Source organism: Sarcophilus harrisii, chromosome 1 (assembly GCF_902635505.1).
Source record: "Sarcophilus harrisii chromosome 1, mSarHar1.11, whole genome shotgun sequence".
NCBI classification, from domain to species: domain Eukaryota; kingdom Metazoa; phylum Chordata; class Mammalia; order Dasyuromorphia; family Dasyuridae; genus Sarcophilus; species Sarcophilus harrisii.
The window spans coordinates 120,343,706-120,359,955 of record NC_045426.1 but is presented as its reverse complement, the minus strand read 5'-3'; the positions used below and the strand labels follow the sequence as shown (position 1 = coordinate 120,359,955).

Below are 16,250 nucleotides of genomic sequence, written 5' to 3'. Positions count from 1 at the left end.
CTCATGATATACATCACTTACTTCTTGATAGAGGTAATGAACTCAAGATACAAAGAGAGACATATAAACATGTGTGAGTGTGTGTGTAAGAACGCAAAATATATGGAGAGAACTCTATGGCCAATGTGAGAATTTGTTTTGCTTAATTATGCATAATTGTTATAAAAAAAATTTTTTTCTAATCCACATAGTTACAGAGTATAGTTACACAATCTAGGTTTGTCCCATTTAAAAGATGTCTGCATTTTCTTTGTTAATATTAGTTAAGGTCCACTTTTAATCCTAATTCTCCTAGATGTTTTCTATCTTGAGAAACAAAGGCCCCTAAAACTGGTCCTTCAGGCTCTTCTCCTGAAGCTCAATTATTCTTCCAGGCAGCTCCATGACTCCTGTAGTTAATTGCTCTAACTTCTTTGATTCCTGTAGTCAGTAATTCATTTCACAAGCAACATTTAACCAACATCTGTTAGGTACCTATTATGGAGGAGATAAAGGGATAAGTAATGTTATCTATGTAGAAAAATCACTGGTTGGGGAGGCAGGATACCTGGGTTTTAGTCACAAGTATGCTACTATCAACTGTGTGTGAGCTTAGACAATTCATTTTCCACATCTGGGGTCAGTCTCCTTCTGTAAAATAATGGGGTTGGTAGTGGCTAGAAACTGGAAACAGAATGGATGCCCATCAACTGGGAGAATGGCTAAATAAATTGTGGTGTTTGAATATTATGGAATATTATTGTTCTGTAAGAAATGACCAGAAGAATGATTTCAGAAAGGCCTGGAGAGACTTACATGAACTGATGCTGAGTGAAATGAGCAGGACCAGGAGATCATTATACACGGCAACAAGAAGACTATACAACGATCAATTCTGATGGACATGACTCTCTTCAACAATGAGATGATTCAAACCAGTTCCAATTGTTCAGTAATGAAGAGAATCAGCTACATCCAGAGAGAAAACTATGGGAAATGAGTGTGGACCACAGCATAGCATTTCTACTCTTTCTGCTATTGTTTGCTTGCATTTTTGTTTTCCTTCTCAGGTTTTTTTCTTTCTAGATCTGATTTTTCTTGTGTAGCAACATAACTGTATAAATATGTATATGTATATATGATTTAACATATATTTTAACATATTTTACATGTATTGGACTACCTGCCATCTAGGGGAGGGGTAGGGGAAAGGAGGGGAAAAGTTGGAACAGAAGGTTTTGCAAGGGTCAATGTTGAAAAATTACCCATGCATATGTTTTGGTTTTTTTTTAAACAAAAAGTTATAATCAAAAAAGATGGGGTTGTACTACCTAATCCTTGGGCTTCTTTATCAGTAAAATAAGGGGATTGAACAAAATAATCTCTGAAGAAGCTATGATTTAATTAAATTTTTTTAGCTATTTGGCCAAAGCCACCTCTTCAACCACTAGCTTTCCAGCTCCTCCTGCCTTTTTCCACCTTTTTTTTTTTTTTTTTTTTTTTTTTTTTTTTTTTGGCTGAGTCAATTGGGGTTAAGTGACTTGCCCAGGGTTGCACAGCCAGGAAGTGGTAAGTGTCTGAGATCAAATTTGAACTCAGGTCCTCCTGAATTCAGGGCCAGTGCTCTATCCACTGTGCCATCTAGCTGCCCCCTCCTTTCTGCCTTAATTTACTGAAATGTTAAAGAAGAAAAATTTAATTTTATCTTTCTCATTTTCTGACTTCTATCCTTAATTTCTTTTCTTCATATCCTTCTGTCAACTGCTGGTACCAAGTATTGCTCTATTTCTTATCTATTAATTTCTGAGTCAACAGAGATTAGCAATAATAAGTATTAATGTGTACACTTGTAACTATAAACTCTCAAAACCTGGAAGAGCCTAAGAGGCCATCTAGTCCAACTCATAGCCAAATAGGAATTTCCCCTACAACATCCTCAGCAAGGGATCTTTCCAACTCCATTTCCACACTTCTAATAAGAGGATACTCATTCATTTTCAAGACAAGTCTAATGTGATCTCAGGCTTATTAAATAGAGTCCAAATTGAGTTAAATATTTTGGCTATGCATATGTGCTTAGGAAAAAACCAACAAAGTGACTTCTGAAAAGATGGCCAAGTAAAATACCATAAGAAAGGTTACTTCTTTAAGAATCCTCTCAAAAATAGAAAAGAAATGTCAAGAAATTAAACACTCGGATTTTCATAAGGAAATTAAAAATTACCATGATAATGAAAAAATTTTAAAAGAGTTTCATAATAGAGGCTCCTGAGACAAGGGGCACTGAAATAGCATCAACAGTTGTATTAGAAGTACAAGAAATTTCTAAAAACACAATAAAATGGAAAATTGTTGTTCAATCATTTCCAACTCTTCATGACTCCATTTGGAGTTTTTCTTTACAAAGATATTGGAGTGGTTTGCCATTTCCTTCTCCAGCTCATTTTACAGATAAAGAAATTGAAGTAAACTGGGCGAAATGACTTATTACACAGCTAAAAAGTGTCTGAGACCACACTTGAACTCATGTCTTCCTGACTCTAGGAATGGCACTCTATCCACTACTCATATTCAATGATATACAAAGAAGGAATGAATCAGCAAAAGGAAATAAGAGAGGGACTGGATACAGCTAAGGAACAAAATGATGAAGAAACTCAGCAATTTGTGAATCATACCTGAAAATATAGAAACATTAATGCAGTCAATTAAAAGAAAATATTAAGAAATTAGAGATAAAAGTGGAAGAAAACATTGTGTATATGGAAGGAGACTCAGAAAATGCCTAGGGAAAAGATTGGGAAGTAATGAATATGAAAAAACAAAATATGAAGACAGTTCAAAAGGAAGGAACCTCAGAATCATCTAGATTCCAAAGAATTTTGAGGAAGAAAATTTAAACACTTTATTTCAGGCACAAGAAATCTTCCTGGAATACATATAGTATAGAGAATGCAACTTCCCAGAATACATATGGATATATATAGTATAGAGAATGCATGACCTGCAAATAAAGAATATAAATCTGGACTCCCCAGAGATAAGCTGATCATTTAGAAAGTGAATACACATGGTAAGCAGGAAAGATTTGTGAACACTACAGCTCCTGGAAACTTCTGCAGGCTTCTTAAACTAGACCAGACATGGATGGATGTGTCTGTGAAGTTGAAAGATCACTTTGAGCAAAAGATAGAAAAGCAATGGCATTCTAGCATACTAGGAGAGAGAAATAAGAATTGATGTGCAGGACAATATATCCATGAACCCTAAATTAGGTAATTACTGGGAACTGACAGAGAAAATAGTTCAAACATTAGGCAACAGTCATATGTTGACAGGTCACACATGTTGAAAGGAGTTAGGATTAAAGGTGAAATTTTACTAGATGATTTTATTTCAATTCAATTCAATAGACAATTATGAAGCATTTACAACATATAGGGCTTTAATCTCAATGGTCCAGGCAATTCTCCTAAAACTATAAGTTGTGAAACAGGTACCAGCCTGCATAGTCAGAGGGAATTTCTCCACAGGAGTTGTACACAGGTGAGGAAATCACAGGATACGTCAAAAAACCATTGTGCAAGGTTCCAGGCACTAGTTTTCAAGGAATAACATCTCAGAAGAATAATAGCTAATAACATTTATGTTATGCTTTAAGATTTGCAAAATGCTTTACAAATATCATCAAATTCTCACAACTACCCTGAGATGTAGGTAATATTATTATCTCCATTTTATAGATGAAGAGAGAAGTCAGTTAAATAACTTGCCCAGGGTCACATGGTAGGAAGTATATGAAGCCAGATCTGAACTAAGGTTTTCCTCACTTCAGTTCCAGTGTTTCAGCCACTTCTTTTAAAAATTAAATAACAGCCAACATTTATATAGCAATTTTAAAATTGCTTTACAAATAAGTCATTTGATCAAGTAAATTGTTTATTCTATTCAACAAAGTGCCTCTATTCAGTGCTATTGTCTAAAAATCATACTTTAATGGATCACCATGACATAGTTGATGCCAGGTGGTCAGAAACGATGTCTATGGAGCACAAGCATTGCCAGATGCTATCAAGCTGGAAAGACTTCAAGTATAGGAGTGGCAAATTATTAGGTACCTAACCTACAAAATTCTTCCTAGGGGAGCTCCTTGCCCCAGAGATGGTTGCAGCATCATGAAGGTTTGAGGTCACAATTATTAAGAAAAACTTTCTCCTGAGGTGATTTTAAAAAAATAATTGTTGTGCAGTCCTCCCACCCCAGGAAATGATATTTTGGACAGACTTATGATTTCATCAGTGTAGGAAGCTCCCAGTGAGGAAACTCCCTTTACCAACAGGCAGATTAGCAATTGTTCTGCAATTTATAGCCTTGGAAAATTGCCTAGGAGAACTGCAATGTGTCAGTGGTGTTATCTGAACACAAATCTTGACACTGAGAGTGATTCCCTGTCTACTAGAGCATAATGTCTTTCTCCTGGATTGGGGAAACAAATATGAAAAAAAAAAAAAAAAAGCATAGTCCCTTGTCCTCCAGGTTCTCATAGTTTAGGAAGAAAACAATTAATTACTAAGCACTGCTAAGTGCACGGTTCTGTGCTAAGTACTTTACATGTCATCTGTTTTGATACCACGGCCTTGGTAGGTAGGTGCTTATAATAATCCCCATTTCTTACTTGAGGAAATTGAGACAGGCAGAAGTTAAGTAATTTTCTCAATTCACATGGTATGTGTCTGAAGTCACATTTAAACTTGTCTTCTTGACTACAGATCTATTGATCTACCTTCTGAGTCTCCCAAGTTGTAAGAGTATCTAACTTAAAGCATAAGAGATGCACAACAGAGAGAATACTGAGAGATTGGAGGAGGGAACAAAGGGGGGAGAGAGGGAGGGGGAGAGAGGGAGGGGGAGAAAGAGAGAGAGAGAAAGAGAGAGAGAGAGAGAGAGAGAATGAATCATTTATAATTGAAAAAGATTAGGTAAGACTTCAGGGAAGAAGTGGGTCCAGAGCTGAGTCTTGAAAAAAAGAAAAAGATTTCAGAAGATAGTATAATTAATTTTATAAATCTGCTCAATGAAATATGCTTTGTTTAATTTAGAATTTTGTTAAAACTGCAATGTTGTTTGATTAAAAGTAAACAGGCTATCCTTTGTTTATCAGTTATAAGAAACCAGAGTTTTTGTTAATGGGATACAACTTTTGACAAGTGCTCTATCACAGGGCAGAAGGCAGTATAGGTTGCAATGTGCTTTTCTATTCTAAAAAGAGGCCTAGCTGTGATCTTCTAGACTTTGCCCCAGAAACCTTATCATCTTGCAAGTTCACTCCAATTCTGGAACTCACACCTCATCAGTTCTTCTTTTTCCTAGGACCCCTCCGTGTGACTGGAGAGGGTGGAGTTGGGGAGCTCCTCCCAGAATTTCCATTTAAGGAGAGCAACAAGACCAACCATTTCTTCATTTCCCACCCAGCTGTATTTCTCTGAACGGTCCAATCATATTCCTTTGTCAGGTACCTTCTTCCTTTACCCCGTCTCAGCTTCCTTTTGTATGCTGTCTTCCCATATTAGATTGCACATTCCTTGAGACAGAGGCTTTTCGGGTTTTTTTTTTGTTTGTTTGTTTAGTTTTGTTTTTAATTCATAGAACTTGGCACAGTGTCTTACACATGGTAGTGCTAAGTAAATAAATAACCTAGCAACATTTCTTTCCTAAACAATAAGATCCTGGAGGGCAAGGGACTGATGTGATTTTTTTTCCATCATCATTTCCCCAACCCAGGAAAAGGCATCATGCCTTAGTAGACAGGGACTCGCTCAAGTCAAGAAGATTTGGGTTGAAGTTCTGCCATTGACATATACTGAAGTTCCCCCAGACAATTCTCCTAGACTGTTTATTATTATTTAGTAATTTTTCAGTCATGTCGTACTTTTTGTGACCCCATTTGAGGTTTTCTTGGCAAGGATACTGGAGAGGTTTACATTTTACAGATGAGGAAACTGAGGCAAACAGAGTTAAGTGACCTCTTCAGGATCACACAGCTACTAAGTGTCTGATGCTGGATTTAAACTCAGCTCTTCCTGACTCCAGGCTTGACATTCTATCTAATGCACCACTTGATTGCCCCTAAATCTTTATTGACAGGCTGATAACTTGGCAAACTGGCAGTTAACAATAGCTCTGAGTGTCACTTTTTGATCTGAGTTTTCTAGTTTATGGCTGTTCCATACTCTACCACCTTAGGCTCCTCAAACTATCTTCTTACTTCTATTTGTTCTATCTTGTTTTTGTTTTGTTTTTTCTGTATCTGTGAGTTTGGCATCTTTTGCTCTCTGTTTCTCCAGTTTGAATCATGGCTTCAGGATGAGATCAGGAATGGGCACTGGAACTAAAATTCTAATCTGAGTCATCACTTCACTCATTTCTCAACCTGTTTCCCCATTTGTAAAATGGTAATTACACATATCATCCACCTCACAGGGCTGTTCTTATGAATTAAATTAAGTCCAACCTGTGATCCAAGCCTCCACTCCCCAAGATTCTAGACTGGCATAATACAGGTCTGATTTTGGGGACTTACCTAAATGAGGCATTTTTTACTTGGGTTTTAAGGCTCACACCCATAGTTTATTCTCGGATAATCTCCAAATATAGTTTAACCAAAGGTTATGTCTCAGCTTCTACGTGTGAGTAAATAGAATTACTAGCTCCCATAGAATCATTCAAAACAACAGATCTACAAACGGAGTATGACAGCCTTTATTTTGCCCCGCAGAAAATGCTAAAAATTCAAAGGACTCACAGAAACTCATAAACAGATACAGAAAACACATTTAAAAAATACATAAAGCATTCAAATAATCCATTACCCCACCCCCTCATTCCATAAAGCAATCACACTTAGGTGCTCTACAATAAATACTACTGTCTGAACTATTTCCTCTAATACAAGAAAGAACAGCAAAGTCCACATCTTCTACTTTCCCCAGATCCTGGGTCTCTACTCTTTCACTCTCAAGCACTACATGAATGATCCTCTTCTTTTTTCTAGGATACTGTTCAGGAACACTTTCCATGAAGTCCTCATTCAGGCTGGGTGGGCAATCATGTCTATTCCTGACATGTGCTTTTACAAGAATTCAATTAATGCCCCAGCTGCTGCTTCCCTCTCTTGTTCCGGAACAGTTCGCTAGCCATAATTCTCCTCTCAGGCTGTGTAGACAAGCAAAAAGCTGCCACTGCCAAGTGCTTTTGTAGTAGTTCAAATCTCCAGTCCTGACCTGTGCTCAGAAAGCAGTTACCAAATCCATGCAACCCTGTCCTTCTGCTTCAAGAAAGAAGCGATTACTAATTTCTAGGGTGGGAGGGAGGGAACTGAATGTATGGGCTTCTCTCCTTCCCATAGTAGAGATCTTTTCTAATATACTATGGTATATCATCTAAAAAGAAGAAAATAGTAGATGAAAAGAGCTTGAGGGTAATCTGTCCCTCTCATAGGTTGAAGCAAAGGGGTGGATGCTCTGACAAAAAGCCAAACTACTGAGTTTAGGCTAGGCAATCATCTTGAAAGAAGCCCTAGTCCAAGAAACCCTGTAAGGATTTATCCCTTTCCCCCAAGCATCACTGGGTATACCTCCACACACTACTGAGAGATACTTTCTTGACCACAGAAAAAAGATTATGTCCTATAATTAAAATCAACTCAATTGAAGGCACTTCCAATCAATGTCTCTTATAGCAGTATAATAAAATTTAACCTATGCTTTCAATGGAAATCTAGAGTATTTTTGTATAAAAAGATGACATTATTGAATTCACTTTTTTCTTTTATTGAGTTTAAATCATTTCCATTTAATAATGCAGTTGTTAAATTCCATTTTAAGCATACTTTGATAAACAGTTGCTTTCTCAAAAGAGAATATGAACTGTCATATTTTATAATTTCAATTCTTAAGCCAAACTTAACAAAGAAACATTGAATAGCATTCTTGTACTTTATCCTATTAACTTTGTGATTAACTTGGATTCCTTTTCTTCTTTTGTTAAAGATAGGAGCTTCATCTTAGGATGGCTATGATACCTTCCCCCACATACATGTATCCCCATCCTCTTTCACCTTTCTTTTCTTTGTTTTTGGGAATGTCCTTTTATAACTTTCAGCAATTTAGCTAATATAATATTGTAGTTATATTTATCCTTCTTTGACAGTCACTGTTAACTAATTGTATGTGTTATTGTAGATATTTATCACTTTAACTCTGAAGACTATTCGGTTCTTCATCCCTTTAAATGACTTTTTTTTCCCCTAATTTGTTTCTGGATCTTCTCTTGTTCCCAGAAGTAAAAACAGAGTGATTTGAGGTGCCAGTAGGAAACAGACACAAAGGTCAACAGCTTCACCAGCCCCAAGTGGTCCGTTTTCAATCTTGTCCTATAGTTAAAGGCAACCAGAGACATAAGGGAGCTGAAAAAAAAAAAAAAGACAGAAAAATCCTCACAGTTTCTTTACAGTTTTGTTAGGTAAATTCCCCAGAATTAATTTAGAGCAGCCATACTCTTGACCAGGAATATGATAGAAGATAAAAGAAATTCCCAACTGTAGTTCAGATAAGAGTTTATACTCTATGACCCTTGTGGAGAGAAGCAATTCAAAGGACACATTTTAAAATGTCTACAGACTACTCTAGATGGCTGAGTATGACACCCTAGGGTCTACAGGACAAAAGATTAAAGATAATCTTTGGGATTTTAAAATCTGTCCTTTGAACTCTTTTTCTCCTGGAATCTTTCAGTCTCCATTCTTATCTGAGCAATGGTTGAAAATTCCTTTTTATCTTCTCTCATATTTCTTGGTTTAGAAGAATGGGTGCTTTTCAAATCAGCATAGAGAATTCATATAGCAAAACTGCAAAGAAGATGGGATAAGGAAATTGTTTTCAATCTCCATGACACCTTTAGTTGCCATGAATTTTTGGAACAAGAGAACAACCCAAAATAAAGAAGAAACCAAGAAACTACATGACAATTGCAATCCAACATCTAGTTAGTAAAGTATAGTAGCAGTAACAGAAATACCCAGCAGAGAGCAATCCAGCCAAAAGAACAGAGAAAGCAACCAAACAGAGCATCAAGAGGACTCTAACTCGGTGGAGAAAAATGTTCACTCGATAATATAACTAGAGGTCACTGTGGTTCAGAAGCACTGGAGACATAAGCTGCCCCAATTATACTTGTGCTCTAATCACACATGATCTCTGTATTTGTCCCTACCTGCATGTTCTTTGATCATATGTTCTTTGGGTCCCTCCATGTATGTTCCTTAGCCATGAGTATTCTTTGAATGTGTTCCCTCCCACACTTATGGTAAGAGAACCTCTGGAAGAAGACATCCCTGTCTACATAGGGAGAATCATTTTGGGGTCACTTTTTGCTATCCTATTAAATTACTTTCCTTGTTAATGTTTTCCAAGCCCCTAAAAATGTTGAGGTCACCCTTCCTTGATCTGTTCCCTAATTTATCAGGTGATATGCTGCTTCTAGATCTTTTTGTTTCCCCCAAATTAATCAGGTAATGAATATATCCTTCAGCTTCCAATGCATACTCAAATCCCTGCGTGCTATATTCTCTGGAGAAACTCTGCTCTTAATTTGATTGATAATTTGGGGTTTCTAGTACATTCTCTATTTTGGTGAATTTTTTCATCATTTCCTTTCAAGCTTTTTTTTTTCCTTAACATAATTCAATTCTAACTTAATTGGGAGAAGAGAAGGAAATAAATATTTATTAAGCATCTGTATGTACTAGCACCTTTTTTAAAAACAACTTTTTATAAATATTATTTCATTTGCTTTCACAATAACCCTACTAAATATAGGTGGTTCCAGTTCCTCCAGGGATTTTTTTTTTAACCAAATACTACTTTTAAGACCTATCATTTTCTTGCAGTTTTACCTTTTGTAAATAAATGCAATGTGCTATTAAACATAATTGGGTAACTGTGAGAATGAAATGAAATTACATAAAATACCTTATAAAATTTAGTATGAGATCTATATCTGTATATAAATTATTATGTATCAAATGTTATATCTATCTGAATTTCTTGGTTTATTTCTTTACCACAGGCCCCATGACAATGCATCTACAAAGTTGGGGTGAGAGTAAGGAAAATTTTGGTTCAAATTCCACCTAATTAACTGTGTGCCTATGGGAAAGGTCTTTAACATTTTAGTGCCTCAGGCATCCTACTAAGGCCTTATATTTTAAAAGAGATACAATATGTGTCAACAATACTAACCACAAAATCCAGAGTCTTTGATATTTACTTTTCTTCTTAAGTCAAAAAGTATTTATTAAGTGCCTACTCTATGCTAAACACTGCTAAACTTTAGAGATACAAAGAATCAAAAGGGAATTAAGCGGGGGTGAAAGGAAGAAAAGGGGAGAAAGCCAGTCCCTGCTCTCAAGGAACAGTTTAATGAAAACAGCAACAATAACTACAAGACAAATTATAAATGTAGGCAACAAATAATTATTCTGAGAAGGGAGGCATAGGCTAGCAGATTTCCAGAAGGGACACACAAAAAGGTGACAACCCCCTGTACTAAAAGAAACAAAAACAACATGAAAAAAGGAGAAATTTGAAAATTTGTAGTTTCTAATGCCACTCTCAACACTTACTAGCTTCACAAGCTTTAATAAACTTTGGAGAGAAAAAAAAAGAAATTGAAATAAGAAACTGGACACAAAGAAAAATGCACAACTTGAAAGTATTGGGAAGAAATATACAACTTTTGTTTATTGCAAAAGCAAGGTTTCTGTAGGGTTGAAGGGGAGTCACTCTGAAGTGACAGGGATAAAATTTTTAATAAGAGCATCAATAAAAAAATTTAAATGAATTAGGTCAGGATTTCATAGAAGAAAATAAATTCTGAAAGGAAATACTGACTTCTGCATAATGAAAACAAATCAAAGGAGAGAAGACAGATTGAGGGAGGGAGAGATAACAGACAAGGACAATGATGAAAAAATAACATATAGCTTCTGAGGAAGAAAATAAGCTTTGAGAGGTTCTCTACAGAGAAAATCAGCCTAGGAGGAATAGAAAGCTCAAGAATTAAATTCTGAAAACATAAAGAAATGCAGTTTTGATAAAGAGAAATATGAGGTCTTGACTTGAGTTCCATTCAGAAACAGAAAAATCGCTAGATTTTTAAAAAAATAATTTTATTAATATCTTTTGCCTTTAAATCACACATTTTCCCAATGCATTCCTCTCTTTCCCACCCTATCGTCAGAAAGCCTCCCCTTATAACAAAGAATTTTTTTAATTGTTAAATTAGCCACCACATACAAAAAACTTACCTTATGTGCAGGGGGATACATCGCCATAATTTCTGACCTTTGCAAAGAAGCAAGAAACATACCTTAAAATATCTCTTTTTTGAGAACAGACTTGGTTATTACAATTTCATATGATTTCATTTTGATTGTTTTGTTCCTATTCTTTCCATTTACCTTGTTGTGGTCATTGTATATATTGCTTTCCTGACTTTGTTCATTGATTATCCATTCATTTAAGTTTCCATGCTTCTCTGTATACACTATAATTATTGTTTCTTGATGCATGTTAGCATTCCCTTTTAATCATGTACCCCAACTACTTCATTTCCTGGCAAAATTCTAGAACATATTATTAAAGTGATTCTTAATGAGCCTAGAAAAAGAAGTTGTATTCAAAAACAGCCCAGTAAGGCTTTATCAAAAATAGATCATGACAAACTTTTTTGACAGGTTTGTCAAAATAGTAGAGATCAGAGGAAATATTGTACATAAGATTTATTTGTTCAGTAATTTTCTGTCATTCCTGTCTCTCCATGACCCCATTTGGGATTTTCTGGACAGATACTAGAGTGGCTTGCCCTTTTCTTCTCTGTCTCATTTTATAGATGAGGAAACTAAGGCAAACAGGATTAAGTAATTGCCCAGGGTCATAAAACTAGTTGAACTTGGAAAGATGAGTCTTTCTGACTGGGATTCTATCCACTCTACCTCTTGAAAAGCAGTAGACTAAATCTTACATGCTATTCTTGTGGACAAGATGGAGAAACATGGTTTCTGATGCTATTTGGTGGAATAGGAATTGGTTAAATGATTGGACATAAAGACTAATCATTAAGGGCTGAATATCAACAATGATGATCCAGCAATATAATTACTAGATCTGTGTCCCAAAGATTATTAAAAAGAGAAAAAGATCCATATATACAAAAATATTTATAGCACGTCTTCTGTGGTGACAAAGAATTGGAAATCTAAGTGATGCCCATCAAATATCATACAAATCTTACCTGTCTTCGTGTATTAGGAAACAAATGACAATGTACAACAGGAAATAAATTTCTAGCTTTTTTTTTTTTTTTAAATAAAAGGCCATACTATGAAAGATCACACCAACAGGGCCAAATAAACAAAAACACATTTTAGTCTGGGCTCTGCGCCATACAATTTCTACTGACTGAATTTGATATCTTTCAGCTCACTGCATTAATGATTAAACACACACCTTCAATTCTCACCAGAAACAGAAAGCAATTGCATTTTACAGCTATTCCAAGATTCCTTTACATAAGTGAAGGAGGGACACTGGAGATGGTAGTGAGGTTGGGAAAAGAAGCAATAGACAGGGAAATTAAGAGGAGCCTTTAGTGATCCAGGGAAGGGTGAAATCAGGAAAAACAAGGGTGTCACCTAGCAATTTATTTCCAGAACTTCCAAATAGCCCTCCCACCCTTCAAAAGATCAACAACTCCTTAACACTTTGCCAACAGTTCTCCTCCCCAAAGATATGATTCAGCCCTACCCAACCCAGAAGAAGTATCCCAGCAGACCCAACTCTGCCTTGAGGGACTTCAAGAGGAAGGGAGAAATAGGAATGGGAATGAAAAAAGAGAGAAGGTTGAGTCCAAGACCCAATGCAGGAATTGCAAAGGCCACTCTCCCTTTATTACTGAGGAGATGTAGTTAAAAAAAAAAAAAAAAAGGCTAATACCAGAATAATCCAGATTGTCTGACTGCCAAAGTACTCAAACTTTCTACCATGAGCTCAAAATTAACCCTGGCCCCTGAGCATACTCAGTTCCCCACTCTGAGTTACTGAGGTTTCTCAAGGTTTATTGAGTTGCAGAGATTTTAAACGGTGGAAGGTCAATAGGGCAGGTAATCTATCAACTGACACAAATAAAGATGCCAGTGTCAATCAGTATAATAAACATTAATAATGCTTAATAATTTTTAAGTAAAAATAAATATAAATTGGAAGTTCTAGTATTTTCTTCCTGCCACCCCAATGAACATTTTGCATGTATTCTATCTCATAGACCCCTATTCTAGATAATAGATCCTCAGGCTTAAATCAGAGAGGTACAGTAGAAAGAAAGGTGTTCAGTGGAAGTTCTGAATGATTATTCCTGGACAGAGATTGATCACAGATAACAGATCTTTTGAAGGGATAAAAGTAAGGAACTGAGGTGTTTTTCCTTTTGGCTTTTTGTTACCTTTTGTTACCAGTTGATCTAAGGTTATAAAGTCTTCAATGTGCAAACTAGATGTCCATATATGTATGATGGTTACTGGTCAGGGGGCCAAGTGGATAAACTGAACCAAGTGCACAGGAGAGTGATTGAATACAAACAGATTCCAAAAGTGGTTTAAATTTCAGATTATGTAAGGGTAGAGAGACAGAACTATTCCTACATGAATAGATACTAGGGAAGGTGATAAAAAAGAGTGGTTTGAGGTCCAAATTCCTCTCTCTTCCTGGGAAAAGTGCCCAGCAGATCAGAAGGACTAGCCTAATTGAGAAAAACATAACACACTTGAAAGAATTGCAAATCAGGCTTTACTGATGCACATGTTGCTTGTGAATTGGGAATGGAATAAATTAGAGGCAAGAGGGAAGAGGAGAGAGGTTGGAGAATCCAACTGCCTCTCAGTCTCTTTGTGTTGTTATCATCCTCTCCCGTGAAGGGATCTATTCTGCTAGTCAGAAGTAGATCCCCAACAGCTACTAGCAGATTGCTCCCATAACAAGATTCAGTCTTAATATATAGTGACTTGACAAATGTGTTCCCTCCTTATTAATTAGGGGAAGATAGAGTCATACAAGGGTGAGGCCCTTGGTTCAAATCCCATCTCGCTTATTCTCTGTTTGATCTGAAATAAATCATTTCACCTCCCTAAGCTTCAGTTCCCTTATCTGTAAAATAAGAAGGAAGAGAAATTGAACTAGATATCTTCTTAGTTTCCTTCTAGATCTAGATCACTGAATGTATAAAGGAGAAAAAGGGAATCAGAGATAGACAAATTGGCAGGTTATCCCAGGCAATTGGGAAAAATAACATTTTTATCTATGAGAAAATCTGGAAAGCCTGGAAAGCCAAACAAGCATGCCTTAATAAGAATTGAGGCTCAACTACTTGATGGAGATTTTGATACAAAGTTAAATAGATTATTTATAGGATCTCCTCTGTTCTCTTTCTTCTTCCTTCAGTTCCTTTTCTTTTTTCTTACCTAGGAAAACCTATATTTAAAAAAACAATGAAAGGTCAAAACTCTGGGGTCAAAGGCAAGATTTCTTAGTCATGTTCCCAGCAGAAAAGCTTTCTAATGTCTCCTGAAGATGACTGTCAGCATGGTATAAGAATCAAGACTTATACTGCTGACAACAAAATGTCAAGCTGCTAAAACAATAAATAAGCAATCAACTTAAGAAAGGTTTTGCTTTGGGGTTTGTTTTGTTTTGTTTTGTTTTTTTAATGTCTTGCAGTGTGTACATGATTGAGATATCTTATCACCCATTTATTGGCAATATGCCTAAATTTTATTAAAGGTAACTTTTTTGTGCAAAGAATAAACATTTTGGTATAAAGATCCATAACATAAAACACAGGCATAAAGAACAGGAAAGGAATTAGGTGTTGTAAAGGATGAAACTATTGGCAATATGTTTTTGTTACAATAGTTTTGTTTTTCTTTTATTTTTTCAATAGGGGGAAGAAGTGGGAGGGCCAGAAAATAGAATTCTTGTTCATTGAAAAAAAATTTTAAATTAAAGAATGTAATTCTTACTGATCTTGTAACACAGGGCCCTCTCTATCTAGCTCTTTGATGTCATTCTGTGTCTAGCCTACAGTAGAGTTCAACATAAAGTCTAACACATAACCCTTTCCCAAAGTAACAACAAACAAATGCTAGGAAAGTCAATTAGGTAATTAGATTCCTCCAAATGTTACCATACTGTCCTAAAAAGTTGTCACCTGCTTCCCTTGCTATTCTTCTTCCCAAAACACACTGCTAGACCACTATATTATAATGGGCCAGCCTCTATACCAACCCAGAAGCTTAGCATCTTTCTGCTTTTATTTGCTGCCTTTAGGCAACCACAAAGTGGTTGGTGTCCTTGTTGGAGTTATTGGCAACACCTTCCTGCCTCATACAATAACTTGATTGACTCCTGCTAACATTTTGGAACAAAAATGAAGCTATGTGATAACAACTTTATGTTATTGTTTAATATACTCCTGTCAATTCAACTCACTCTTTACCAAGTCACAAATGGGATACAGGGAGTTAATCTTGTATATTAAAATGATACAAGACACAACTTTACAGCAATTACTTTGTGTTGGTAATCTGAAGAATACAAGCAGTAAGTGAGGTATTTTATTAAACAAATATATTTCTCAGTGTCATGGAAGACACAGTACCTTCAGTCAATCAATCAGTCAACAGTCAACACCTACGAAGTGTCAGGCATTAGCAAGTTCTCCAAATGTTTGTATTCACAGATGACATCCTGTTAATTTCACCAAGTTCTGATGAAAAGTACAAAAATACTTCATTAAAATACTCAGAAATGCAAGATAAATGTGTTTAACCATCAACACTGGAAAAACAAACGATGTTTTGTGAGAGGTAGTATGACATAATATGATGAAAAGGACACTAAACATAAACCTGGGTTTGAACCTTGGCCCTACCACTTACTACCTTAATGATATGATCAATTTACTTAATCTCTGAGTCTGGCTTTCCTCATTTATAAAGACTAGGTGAATTCTAAAGTTTCTTTCAATTCAAGATTTCTTATGATTCAAAATTCATGTTGACCAGATTATGACATTCGGCTAGATATAAAACTTATCAAACTGTTCCATTACAAATGTGTCTTAGATGTTGAAGATCTCAAACTGGATCTCAACCAACTGGA

At 35.9% G+C, this 16,250-nt stretch overlaps 1 long non-coding RNA gene across 1 annotated transcript; it reads right to left on the bottom strand.

Annotated features, from left to right (window-relative positions):
• Window positions 1-7,169: 7,169 nt before the first annotated feature.
• On the bottom strand, window positions 7,170-11,967 carry LOC116422808. The gene is made up of 2 exons (XR_004233345.1): window positions 11,345-11,967; window positions 7,170-8,410 (listed from the first exon to the last, which is right to left on the bottom strand). It is a non-coding gene; the product is annotated as an uncharacterized LOC116422808 (long non-coding RNA).
• Between the last annotated feature and the right edge of the window lie 4,283 nt (window positions 11,968-16,250).